This window comes from Phocoena phocoena, chromosome 2 (genome assembly GCF_963924675.1).
Source record: "Phocoena phocoena chromosome 2, mPhoPho1.1, whole genome shotgun sequence".
NCBI classification, from domain to species: Eukaryota; Metazoa; Chordata; class Mammalia; order Artiodactyla; family Phocoenidae; genus Phocoena; species Phocoena phocoena.
This window is the reverse complement of record NC_089220.1, coordinates 111,690,183-111,705,145: the sequence shown is the minus strand read 5'-3', so window position 1 is coordinate 111,705,145 and position 14,963 is coordinate 111,690,183.

Here is a 14,963-nt window from a genome sequence, read left to right as displayed (position 1 = left end):
ATAGATAGATAAATAGTTCCTCGCGCCATAATTGTCCTCTAGTACAACCAACTACCTACTCAACATTTTTTACTTGGACATTTCTTAACATTTCTTTTCAAAACCAAACTCCCAATTAACCTCACCACAACCCCACCCACAAACCTGCTCCTCTCCCAGTCTTTCCCATCTTAGCGAATGACAACTCTAAGCTGCTAGTCGCTCACACCAAAAATCATCTGTTAGCCCTATTTCCTCTCTCCTTCTCCCTCTTATCTCTCATCTGTCAGCAACACCTGTTGGCTTTACTTTTAATATAGAATCCAACCATTTATTACCATCTCCACTGCTACCAAGCTCACATTTAGTCTCCTAAATGATCTATTTCTGCCTCAAACCCCCACTTGCCCACCAATGGTAATCTTTAAAAAAATAAATAAATAAGACAGGCTATGTGATCACTCTGCTCAAAAGTCTCCAATGGCTTCCCTTTTCAGATTAAAAGGCAAAGTTCTCATAAAGTTCCATTAACTAGATGCCATTACCCCTCTGACTTCATCTATTACTCTCCCCTAAGCTCACTCCACTTTAGTCACACTGGCCTCCTCCTTGGCCCATGAGCACACTAGGCACACACTTAGGGCCACACACTTGCTTCACCTCAAAACAGGAATGCTCCTCCTTGAGATATTCATCTGTATAGATTGCTCCTTCAGGCCTAGGGTCAAATGTTATCATCTTTCTATGGCCTGTGCTCCTCTGATCCCCAAGCCTCCCAACACTCCCTATTCCCCACCCCTGCTTTATTTTTCTCTACAGTACTTATTGCTATCTGACATACTAAGTATTTAATCTGCTATTATCTGTCTCCCTTCACTAGAATGTAAGCTCTATAAGGGCAGGAATTTCTGTCTATTTTGTTTACTGTTGGATAGTGTTGTAGAACAGTATCTGGCAATAATAGGCACTGTATTCGTATTTGTTTAATGAAAGACAACCAACCAAGGCGATTCTCTCGCTGATCCATTCTAATACAGGGGAGTAATTTGAATAATTTCAAAGGTACCAAAATATTACGTTGATTGTGATTACATTCTGACAGAATTTAACTCTCTAATTATACTCACACTGGGGTTATATTAAATTAGTTTGAATTGCCCTCACTACATATTAATTAGGAAGGAAAGAGTAGTCCAGAATCATCCTAGACAAAAGGAACAATTAGACTGATTTAAAAAAATAACTTTCCATAGATAATCCAAAGTTGGAAAATCCACACGCAACATTCCACAGAATCTAACTGTTAAGGATTTACAAAACATGGGACTAGAAAAGAGGATAAGTAAAAATTTCAATCAAATTTTATTAGTACCAAAAAACCCAAAAACCTTTTAAGGAGATTTTATAAATTTTCTCATAGGTAACTTATAACCTTTGCCTAAGACACCATCATATATTTCCATCCATTTTTTAACCTACATCTTCATTTTCCTTTTTCTAAACTATCAGTGATAAAAGAAATAATCTATTTAGATGAAACTATATTTACACAGTCTCTCAAAGAAGAGGACTTAATTGAACTGAGATAAAGAATTTTTATAAATATAGTTTTACATTTTTATTCATAGTGTTTTACACATTTTCCAAAGTGCTTTCACATCTTTATTTATGATCTTCATACTGACAAGTACAATAAGCAGACAGATATTATCACAACCTCCCCTACCTCCCACATACTTACACTTTACAGATGGAAAAAATTTTCAGTCTCGAAGAGATTAACTGACTTGCTTAAGGTCAAAAAGCTGTAAGTAAGTGGTTCAACCTTGACTATCACTGAGTTCTTTCAAACCTAAGTCCACTGTTTTCTATCATAATGACCTATTATCTCACTCAGTGATTAAAGAAAGGTATCACTGCATAAGTCTACAAAGACTTGACTGTAAAAGCATCTTCCTTCAACATTGGGGATTTTTACATTCCAATCTATTATAAAAATGCTTTGAAGATGGTACAAATGTGCTAATATTCTTAGAGAAAAAAAAAAGGGAAAAAAAGCCCAAGAAGTCAAAAAAAAAATCAAGTAAAGAAAATTTAGGATCCAAAGCAGTAGTAACATGAGATTAATGTTTATTCTCTGCATACAAGATCAATGTTTTAGAATCTCTGAACTGTCAAACAGATGCCTAATACCACTGCACCCAGACAGAGGAAGACATCTAACAGAAGCATTCCAGGTAAAATCACTTATTACCACTAGAACTCACACTAGATTCCTATCTGAATAACCCTGGAAATCTGGACTGAAAATATAAGAATGAATGTTTTCTGCACTTCTCTCCAAGGCTTAGCTCAGTTTCAGATAAACAAATGGCTCCATGACTCATTTCATCTGTATTTCTTCCTGGTCTTCTCTAATATTCTAAGATGAAGAGAGAGGAATTTCTTTTTCATTCCAGCTGCACCCTAAAGCAATCCAACTGTGGGTCAAGAGTCAAAAGAACTCAAAAAGAGTATGTTCCATGTGAGATCAAAAGCTTCAATTTTCTCATCATCAGAGCATAACTGTGTCTCTGACCCATATTAAAATTTCTCCTAGTAGAAATCAAGATTCATTTCTGAAGCCAAGTCAGCCTTACTTGGGACTCTCAAACTGCAAATAAGGGTGCAAGCCCAGTGGGTAATAGCACACATGGAATTAATAGAATCTAGCCCAGGTGGGGAGAGCCATTCATTTCTAGGTCCAGGACAGACTAACCTAAAAATAGATAAGGCTTCAGTACACATGGTTTGGCTCTGTGGAACAGTATTTGCCACCTCAGATACTCTTTTCTTTCTTCCATTTCTCAGCCTATACCAAGGGACTGACATGTTACATCAGATTTTATTACAGTTCCTTTAAGAAAATAAGTGGTTGGAGAGAAGTTAAGTAATTTAACTATGAAGGTAAAAAAAAAAAAAAAAAAAGACTTAAACCTATGCTAAAGGAAATACATGATCTAGAGTTAATAGTGATTTGGAACCAATGTCCTAGGTAATGAAAATGATCTTTGTCTAGAATATCCCCTGCAAAGCCTAAAATAAAGTGAGGCGAGCAAGGTAGTACGTAGAAGAAAAGAATTTAAGGAGGCATTGACTCCAAAGGCTGTGCAAGTGCAGGACTGGCACCTGAGAGTGAGCACCTCCTTAAATTTTGTACCCTAAATGCCCCACTTGCCTCACCAGATTTAGAGCCCTGATCCACTATGAGATATATATATTCCTTAAAGGCATAGCAGATTTTATGGCTACAGCAAGAACCTGAGCAGAATTTGAAGTCTAAGATCCTGATCACATTCATCATGGCTATCTTCTGGACACAGTTAAGAAAAGAATAGGCTTGACATTTCTTTTTCAAGAGAGGCTTGACATTTTTGCATATATTCTGAAATAAAGTTGCCTTAGAAAAAGGAAGTTTATAGTGAAAATGGAAGTTTAGTGCTTATAGGGAGATTTCCACTTTGAATGCGAAGAACAAAGAGGGTCTGGAATTACCCTTCTGTGTAAACAACTAAAAATTAGAAAAAATATAGGAAACAACTATTTTCTGATGCTGAACAAAGGTAGCACAATACTGTGATCCCAGATTACTGCCCTAAAAGTGCAATAAATGAGACAGCCCTCCAGCTTTATGCCTAGAGGTAATTTCCAGACAACAGTTCAGAGAAGGACCCACTAACCTTTCTGAGTTGAAAAGACACATATCAGAGTTTGGGTGAGTAGAACTGGGGAGGGCAGAATAGCTGAGAGGAGAGATCTACACAAAGAAAGAGATTCAAAACAACTCTCGCACATGGAGAATGAAACCCCAAGAAGCAGGGCAAAATCAAAATCAACCTCTAGGGAAAGAAAATTACCGTTGGCCCTCTGTATCTGTGGGTCCTGCATCCATGAATTCAATGAACTGCAGATCAAAAATACGTGGGGGAAAAAATTCTAGAAAGTTCCAAAAAGCAAAACTTGAATTTCCTGCACTGGTAACTATTTACATAGCATTTCTATTGTATTTACTACTATTTATATTGTATTAGGTATTATAAGTAATCTCGAGATGATTTAAAGTATATGGGAAGATATGCATAGGTTATATGCAAACTCTATGCTATTTTACACAAGGAACTTGAGCATCCGTGGTATTGGCATTGGTGGGGGTCAAGAAACCAATCCCACACAAGTACCAAGGGACCACTGTACCAGGAGACTATAAGATAAACAATTGTCAGAGCTCACAAAAGGCCAGGAACTGTTAAAGTTCCCACTATCCAAAGCAGAAAAATCTTGCTGAATACAGAAGCCTACAGTGACCCCAGAAGGGCCATGCCTTAGAAGTGAGGTTAAATTAGCCCTAAAGACTACTATAGGTTTGCCCTAAAACTCTTAAAAATAAACCACAAAAGGATCAAATTTACCTGCCAGTAACTAAGCAGCTTACCAGAAAAAAATCCAACATTCTTTAAAGATAATACAACAAAATCCAGCAAACACCACAAAATTCACAATCATGAGCATACAATCAAGAATTATTAGACCTATGAATAAGTAATGAAATGTGACCCAGGAACTAGAAAAACAGTCAACATTAACAGAACCAGAAATGAAAGAGATGATCAAATTAGAAGATGAAGATGTTAAAACAGCTATAATAAATGTTTGCTCAGTGACATAACAGAAAACTTGAACATAATGAGACAAGGAACCATATTAAAAAATGAATTAAATGGAACTTCTAGAGATGAAAAATACACTACCTGAAATAAAAATATCACTGAATAGGATTTATAGCAGATTAGCTACTGCAAAAGATTAGCAAACCCGAAGACTCAGGAAAAAAAACTATTCAACAGAGTAAATAAAGGGTAAAAAAAGATGTCCCCTTCCCCCAAATGAACAGTCTCAGTAACCTGTGTGACAGTAAGCAATCTAACATGTTTAACTGAAGCATGAAAACAAAAGAGGTGGGGCAGTGCTGGAAAAAATAATGGCTGAGAAATTTTCAATTTGTGAAAACCACAAACTCACATTTCCAAGAAGTTCAAGGAATCCAAAGCAGGATAAACACAAACACACATTCATACATGCAGGTAAGGCACATCATAAACAAATTACTGAAAACAGTGGTAAAGAGAAATCTTAAAAGCAGTCAGAGGAAAAAAGGTACTTCACATACGGAATAAAGATAAGAATCATCACAGATTTCCCCCAGAAGGTCTGCAAGCCAGAAGACAACAAAATAAAATCTTTAAAGTGCAAACAAACAAACAACAGAAAGGCAAACTAGGATGCAGAAAAGAGTCAACATAGCAGTCTCAAGACTGCCTGCAAGGTTAGCCCCTGGCTGGTGGCCGTGAACTGGGATTTCGGGAAGATTCCTAACATTTTCTAAATAATAAGGGTCGTTTTCTGTGCCTAAAGTATTTGTGCAAACAATAACAATATGATTTATGCTAAATACCAGTTTTGCTTCTGGAGTGTGGAATTTTGGTACTTGCAAGGGAGAGGATGCCTGTGTGACTAGTCCTCAATAAAAACCTTGGGCACTGAGTCTCTAATGAGTTTCCCTGTTAGACAACATTTCACAAGTGCTGTCACAATTCATTGCTGGAGGAATTAAACATGTTCCTTGTGACTCTATTGGGAGAACTCTCCTGGAAGCTTTGTTTCCTCCAGACTTTAACCATGCACTTTTTTTCCTTTGCTAATTTGGCTTTGCATCCTTTCGCTGTAATAAATCTTGAGTACAACTATATGCTCAGTCCTGAGAGTCCTCCTAGTGAACGACCAAATCTGAATGCAGTCCTGGAGACTCTTGACATGCTAAAATTCAGTACCTAGCAAAAACATCTTTCTGAAATGTTGATGAAATACTTTTTCAGACAAATAAAAGCTGAGAGAATGTGTCACCAGCAGACCTACACAATAAAAAATGTTGTGGAAGAATTTTTGCAGAAGAAAAATGATACTAGACAAAAATGTGAATCTATACAAAAGAATGAAGAACACTTAAATGAGAAAATTTGTGGAATAATGTACATTTTCTTATTTTTAAAGGCTTTTAATAGAAAACTATTTAAAGTAAAAATAATAATAATCTATGATGAGTTTGTAACATACAGAAGTAAAATGTATGACAACATTTGGACAAAGGATGGGAAAAGGGAAATGAAAATATACTGTGCTTAAACTCACACATTACACATGAAGTGGTATAATATTATTTGTGGGAACACTACGATGAATTAAAGATGCATATTATAACCCTACAGCAATCACTAAAAAAAGAAAGAAAAGAAAAAAAGGAATAGTCAATAAGGCAATAATGGAGGTAAAATGGAATACCAAAATGTACTCAATCCAAAAGAAGGCAGGAAAAGAGAAAAAAATGCAAAGAACAGATGGGACAAATAGAAAACAAATAGCAATATAGCAGACATAAGCCCAATCACATCAGTAATCACATTAAATGTAAGTGGTCTTAACTCCTGTTTGAAAGGGAGAGATTGTCGGATTGGATAAAATGCTGTCTACAAGAAACCCACCTTAAATATAAAAAGGTTAAAATTAAAGGATTGTAACTAATCCTTTAGGCTAATACTAATCAAAAGAGAGCAGAGTGGGACTTCCCAGGCGGTTGAGTGGTTAAGACTTCGCCTTCCAATACAGGGGGTGTGGGTTCGATCCCTGGTCAGGGAGCAAAGATCTCACATGCCTCGCAGCCAAAAAACCAAAACAGAAGCAATATTGTAACAAATTCAATAAAGACTTTAAAAATAGTTCACATCAAAAAAAATTTGTTTTTAAAATAAAAGAGAGCAGGGTAATTATATTAATATCTGATAAAGCATATTTCACAGCAAAGACCATTACCAAGCATAAATAGGGTCATTTCATGATAAAGGAATCAATTCATCAAGTGGATAAAAGAATCTGAAACTAATAACAGTTTCAAAACACATAAAGCAAAAACTGACAGAATTGCAAGGAAGAATAGACAAATCCACAATTATTGTCAGAGATTTCAACATTCCTCTCTCAATAACTGACAGAACAGAAAATTAGTAAGGATATAGCAGACTTGAATAATACTACTAACCAACTTGATCTATCTGACATTTATAGAACACTTCACCCAACAACAGCAGAATACACATTCTTTTCAACTATACAACGAACTATTACTCAAGATAGACTATATTCTGAGCCATAAAAGCATTCTCAATACATTTTAAAGATTTCAAGTCCTACAAAGTATATTCTCTGACCACAATGGAATTAAATTAGAAATTAAAATAAGAACAACATCTAAAAAATCCCCAAACATCTGGAAACTAAATAATACACTTCTAAATCTTAGATAAGAAGAAAAAGTCTGAAATCAATGACCTAACTTCTACTTTCAGAAATTAGAAAGAGGAAAACAAATTAAACCTAAGAAGTAAGTAAAGTGTTCCCTCCTTTTCTGTAAGAAAAGTAAGCAGAAGAAAAAAAGAGAGGAAAAAAGAAAAGAGTCGGGGGGGGGGGGAGGAGGAAAAATACATACATAAGGACAACAAACTAGAAAATAGAAAAAAGTCATTAGGACCCAAAGCTAGTCCTTCGAGATCAGTAAAATGCAAAATGGTAAAGACATTCGAGAAGACAGTTTGGCAGTTTCTTTATAAAATTAAACATATTCTTACCACGTAATCCAGCAATCACGCTACCTGGTATCGACCCAAATGAGTTGAAAATTTGTCTACACAAAAACCTGCACATAGATGTTTATAACAGCCTTATCCATTAATTGTCAAAACTTGAAAGCAACCAAGATGTCCTTCAGTAGGTGAATGGATAAGCTGTGGTACACCCATACAATGGAATATTATCCATCACTAAAAAGAAATGAGCTATCAAGCTATGAAAAGACATGGAGGAACCTTAAATGCCTATTACTAAGTAAAGGAAGCCAAAGTGCAAAGGCTACATATCGTGATTCCAGCTCTACGACATTGTGGAAAAGGCAAAACTATGAAGACAGTAAAGATCAGTGGTTGTCAGGGCTTAGGGGGGAGGGAGAGATGAATAGGCAGAGCACAGGATTTTTAAGGCAGTGAAGCTACTCTGTACGATGGTAAGTACATGTCATTAAACATCTGTCTAAACCCACAGAATGTACAACACCAAGAGTGAACCCTACTGTAAACTATGGACTATGAGTGATAATGATATGCCACTGTAGTTTTATCATGATGTGTCACATTATGTAGTTTCATTGATTGTAACAGATAGAGCACTCTGGTGAGGAGTGCTGGTAGTGGGGGAAGCTGTGCATGTGTGGGAGCAGGAGGTATGTATATGGGAACTCTATACATTCAACTTTGCTGTGAACTTAAAACTAAAAAAGCTCTAAAAAAATAAAGTCTATTTATAAAAAGTTTTAAGAAGTCAATGAGACCACCAGTCCCTCCCATCAGGAAACTTCCACAAGCCTCTTAGATAGCCTCATCCACCAGAGGGCACACAGCAGAAGCAAGAAGAACTACAATCCTGCAGCCTGTGGAACAAAAACCACATTCACAGAAAGACAGACAAGATGAAAAGGCAGAGGGCTATGTACCAGATGAAGGAAAAAGATAAAACCCCAGAAAAACAACTAAATGAAGTAGAGATAGGCAATCTTCCAGAAAAAGAATTCAGAATAATGATAGTGAAGATGATACAGGACCTCGGAAAAAGAATGGAGGCAAAGAACGAGAAGATGCAAGAAATGCTTAAGAAAGATCTAGATTGATTAAAGAACAAACAAACAGAGATGAACAATACAATAACTGAAATGAAAACTACACTAGAAGGATCAAGAGCAGAATAACTGAGGCAGAAGAACGGATCAGTGACCTGGAAGACAGAATGGTGAAATTCACTGCTGTGGAACAGAATAAAGAAAAAAGAATGAAAAGAAATGAAGACGTCCTAAGAGACCTCTGGGACAACATTAAACGCAATAACATTTGCATTATAGGGGTCCTAGAAGGAGAAGAGAGAGAGAAAGGACCCAAGAAAATATTTGAAGAGATTATAGTCAAAAACTTCCCTAACATGGGAAAGGAAATAGCCACCCAAGTCCAGGAAGCACAGAGAGTGCCATACAGGATAAACCCAAGGAGAAACACACCAGACACATAGTAATCAAATTGGAAAAAATTAAAGACAAAGAAAAATTATTGAAAGCAGCAAGGGAAAAATGACAAATAATATACAAGAGAACTCCCATAAGGTTAATAGCTGATTTCTCAGCAGAAACTCTACAAACCAGAAGGGAGTGGCATGATATATTTAAAGTGATGAAAGGGAAGAACCTACAACCAAGATTACTCTACCCAGCAAGGATCTCATTCAGATTCGATGGAGAAATCAAAAGCTTTACAGACAAGCAAAAGCTAAGAGAATTCAGCACCACCAAACCAGCTCTACAACAAATGCTAAAGGAACAAATACTAAGTGGGAAACACAAGAGAAGAAAAGGACCTACAAAAACAAACCCCCAAACAATTAAATAGATGGTAATAGGAATGTATATATCAATAATTACCTTAAACTTGAATAGATTAAATGCTCCAACCAAAAGACACAGGCTTGCTGAATGGATACAAAAACAAGACCCATATATATGCTGTCTATAAGAGACCCACTTCAAAGCTAGGGACACACACAGACTGAAAGGGGATGGAAAAAGATATTCCATGCAAATGGAAATCAAAAGAAAGCTGGAGTAGCAATACTCATATCAGATAAAAGAGACTTTAAAATAAAGAATGTTACAAGAGACAAGGAAGGACACTACATAATGATCAAGGGATCAATCCAAGAAGAAGATATAACAATTATAAATATATATGCACCCAACATAGGAGCACCTCAATACATATGCAACTGCTAACAGCTATAAAAGAGAAAATCGACAGTAACACAATAATAGTGGGGGACTTTAACACCTCACTTACACCAATGGACAGATAATCCACACAGAAAATTAATAAGGAAACACAAGCTTTAAATGACACAATAGACCAGATAGATTTAATTGATATTTATAGGACATTCCATCCCAAACAGCAGATTACACTTTATTCTCAAGTGCACACAGAACATTCTCCAGGATAGATTACATCTTGGGTCACAAATCAAGCCTCAGTAAATTAAAGAAAACTGAAATCATATCAAGCATCTTTTCTGACCACAACACTATGAGATTAGATATCAATTACAGGGAAAAAAAAACGTAAAAAACACAAACACATGGAGGCTAAACAATACGTTACTAAATAACCAAGAGATCACTGAGGAAATAAAAAAATACCTAGAGACAATGAAAACACAATGATCCAAAACCTATGGGATGCAGCAAAAGCAGTTCTAACAGGGAAGTTTATAGCTACACAAGCCTACCTCAAGAAACAAGAAAAATCTCAAATAAACAATCTAACCTTCTACCTAAAGGAACTAGAGAAAGAACAAACAAAACCCAAAGTTAGCAGAAGGAAAGAAATCATAAAGATCAGAGCAGAAATAAATGAAATAGAAACAAAGAAAACAATAGCAAAGATCAATAAAACTAAAAGCTGGTTCTTTGAGAAAAACAAAATAGATAAACCTTTAGCCAGACTCATCAAGAAAAAGAGGGCAAGGACTCAAATCAATAAAATTAGAAATGAAAAAGGAGAAGTTACAACAGACACCACAGAAATACAAAGCATCCTAAGAGACTACTACAAGTAACTCTATGCCAATAAAATGGACGACCTGCAAGAAATGGACAAATTCTTAGAAAGGTATAACCTTCCAAGACTGAACCAGGAAGAAATAGAAAATATGAACAGACCAATCACAAGTAATGAAATTGAAACTGATTAAAAACCTTCCAACAAACAAAAGTCCAGGACCATCTGGCTTCACAGGTGAATTCTACCAAACATTTAGAGAAAAGCTAACACCCATCCTTCTCAAACCCTTCCAAAAAACTGCAGAGGAAGGAACACTCCCAAACTCATTCTATGAGGTCCCCATCACCCTGATACAAAAACCAGACAAAGATACTACAAAAAAAGAAAATTACAAGCCAATATCACTGATGAATATAGAGGCAAAAATCCTCAACAAAATACTAGCAAACAGAATCCAAGAACATATTAAAAGGATCATACACCATGATCAAGTGGCATTTATCCCAGAGATGCAATAATTCTTCAATATATGCAAATCAATCAATGTGATACACCATATTAACAAATTGAAGAATAAAAACCATATGATCGTCTCAACAGATGCAGAAAAAGCTTTTGACAAAATTCAACACCCATTTATGATAAAAACTCTCCAGAAAGTGGGCATACAGGGAACCTACTTCAACATAATAAAGGCTACATATGACAAAACCACAGCAAACTTCATTCTCAATGGTGAAAAACTGAAAGCATTTCCTCTAAGATCAGGAACAAGACAAGGATGTCCACTCTCACCACCATTATTCAACACAGTTTTGGAAGTGCTAGCCATGGCAATCAGAGAAGAAAAAGAAATAAAAGGAATACAAATTGGAAAAGAAGAAGTAAAACTGTCACTGTTTGCAGATGACATGATACTATAAACAGAGAATCCTAAATATGCCACCAGAAAACTACTAGAGCTAATCAATGAATTTGGTAAAGTTGTAGGATACAAAATAAATGTATAGAAATCTCTTGCATTCCTATACACTAATGATGAAAAATCTGAAAGAGAAATTAAGGAAACACTCCCATTTACCATTGCAACAAAAAGAATAAAATACCTAGGAATAAACCTACTGAGGGAGACAAAAGACCTGTATGCAGAAAACTATAAGACACTGGTGAAAGAAATTAAAGATGATACCAACAGATGGAGAGATATACCATGTTCTTGGATTGGAAGAATCAATATTGTGAAAATGACTATACTCTCCAAAGCAATCTACAGATTCAGTGCAATCCCTAGCAAATTACCAGTGGCATTTTTTACAGAACTAGAACAAAAAATCTTAAAATTTGTATGGAGACATAAAAGACCCCAAATAGCCAAAGCAGTCTTGAGGGAAAAAAACAGAGCTGGAGGAATCAGACTCCCTGACTTCAGGCTATACTACAAAGCTACAGTCATCAAGACAATATGGTACTGGCACAAAAACAGAAATATAGATCAATGGAACAAGATAGAAAGCCCAGAGATAAACCCACGCACCTATGGTCAACCAACCTATGACAAAGGAGGCAAGAATATATAATGGAGCAAAGACAGCTTCTTCAATAAGTGGTGCTGGGAAAACTGGACAGCTACCTGTAAAAGAATGAAATTAGAACACTCCCTAATACCATATACAAAAATAAACTCAAAATGTATTAGAGACCTAAATGTAAGGCCAGACACTATAAAACTCTTAAAGGAAAACATAGGAAGAACACTCTTTGACATAAATCACAGCAAGATCTTTTTTGATCCACCTCCTAGAGTAATGGAAATAAACCCCAAAATAAACAAATGGGACCTAATGAAACTTAAAAGCTTTTGCACAGCAAAGGAAACCATAAACAAGGCGAAAAGACAACCCTCAGAATTGGAGAAAATATTTGCACACGAATCAATGGACAAAGGATTAATCTCCAAAATATATAAACAGCTCATGCAGCTCATATTAAAAAAACAAACAACCCAATCCAAAATTGGGCAGAAGACCTAAATAGACATTTCTCCATAGAAGACATACAGATGGCCAAGAGGCACATGAAAAGCTGCTGAACATCACTGATTATGAGAGAAATGCAAATCAAAACTACAATGAGGGGCTTCCCTGGTGGCACAGAGGTTGAGAGTCCGCCTGCCGATGCAGGGGACACGGGTTCATGCCCCGGTCCGGGAAGATCCCACATGCCACGGAGTGGCTAGGCCCATGAGCCATGGCCTCTGAGCCTACGCGTCCGGAGCCTGTGCTCTGCAATGGGAGAGGCCACAACAGTGAGAGGCCCGCATACCGGAAAAAAAAAAAACAATAAAAAAACTACAATGAGGTATCACCTCACAACAGTTAGAATGGGCATCACCAGGAAATCTACAAACAACAAATGCTGGAGAGGGTGTGGAGAAAAGGGAACCCTCTTGCACTGTTGGTGGGAATGTAAACTGATACAGCCACTATGGAGAACAGTATGGAGGTTCCTTAAAAAACTAAAAATAGAACTACCATACGACCCAGCAATCCCACTACTGGGCATATACCCAGAGAAGACCATAATTCAAAAAGACACATGCACCACAATGTTCACTGCAGCACTATTTACAATAGCCAGGTCATGGTAGCAACCTAAATGCCCATCGACAAATGAATGGATAAAGAAGATGTGGTACATATATACAGTGGAATATTATTCAGCCATAAAAAGGAACGAAATTGGGTCATTTGTAGAGACGTGGATGCATCTAGAGACTGTCATACAGAGTGAAGTAAGTCAGAAAGAGAAAAACATATATCGTATATTAACGCATATATGTGGAACCTAGAAAATGGTAGAGATGAACCGGTTTGTAGGGCAGAAATTGAGACAAAGAAGCAGAGAAAAAACATGGACACCAAGGGGGGAAAGTGGCAGGGGCTTGGGGGTGGTGGTGTGATGAATTGGGAGATTGGGATTGACATGTATACACTGATGTGTATAAAATGGATGACTAATAAGAACCTGCTGTATAAAAAAATTAATTAAATTAAATTTAAAAAAAAGTCAGTGAAACCAAATGCTGGTTCCTTAAGATCAGTAAAATTGATAAACCTCCAGCTGGGGAGGAGTGGGTGGGGTGTGGGCAGGCAGGACAAAATATCAATATCAGAAATGAGAGAGAGAAATCAGAGACATAAAAGGAAGGGACTGTCATAAACAACTTTATGTCAATAAATTTAATAACTCAAATGAAATAGACAAATTCCTTGAAGACAAACTACCAAAGCTCACTTAGGAAGAAAAAGATAAGTAAATAATGCTTTATCTATTAAAGAATTTGAAATTATAGTTTAAAATCTTCCCATAAAGGAAATCTAGGCCCAGCTGGCTTCACTGGTGAATTCTACCATAAATTTCAGGACAAAATAATACCAATTCTAAAACACATCCACAAAATTGGGAGACATAAATGTTATTTACTTGGTATGCTTGTGCATAGTAACAAAGTCAACATTTGTTAGTTCCCTTCTTATGTGTGTAAGCCAATACACATTATCTCCCATGTAAAAGAAGACATACTGTAAGGCTGGTCTTCTCATTTAGAAAAGGGTACTGCCCCAAATTTAATATGATAACAGCAACTACCTCAAAACAAAAGTTGAATGATATCAATTGAAGAAGCACAAATGCTGTTTCACCAATAGTAATAAGATACAAAGAGAAACTATTTAATACTCTATAGTTTATTAACACATTCAGGTTCATTATGTACATTAACCTAAGACATGATAAATAAATAGTATTTTAAAAGTCAAATTCCTTATCATCATCTTAACTTCATTCAACTCTAAATACAAAGTTTTGCTTTTTAGAGTTCTCAGTTTAGTAATAACAGCAAAACTCCACCTACATTTCTGTGTGAAACCTCAGGGTTCTTATAAAGAATAATGTTCCATAAAGGAAGACAACAAGTGCATATGAAAAAACAGTCGATAACTGGAATAAATAAATGTATCCATCATACCCTCGAAGCCACATAAAGCACTTTAGTTTACAATTTACTCCATAGTTGTTATCTTCAAAAACATCTTTAGCCAATAAAAAAACCACAGCAAAAATTTGAAGTAAACAAATTCTGGGGAATACTTACCTGAAAAGTAGCTGGTAGGATACACTAGCTAGAATCAAGTATCCAAAGAGCTGTTCTATGATAAACCTATTTTATTCACTAAGCATCTAATGTGA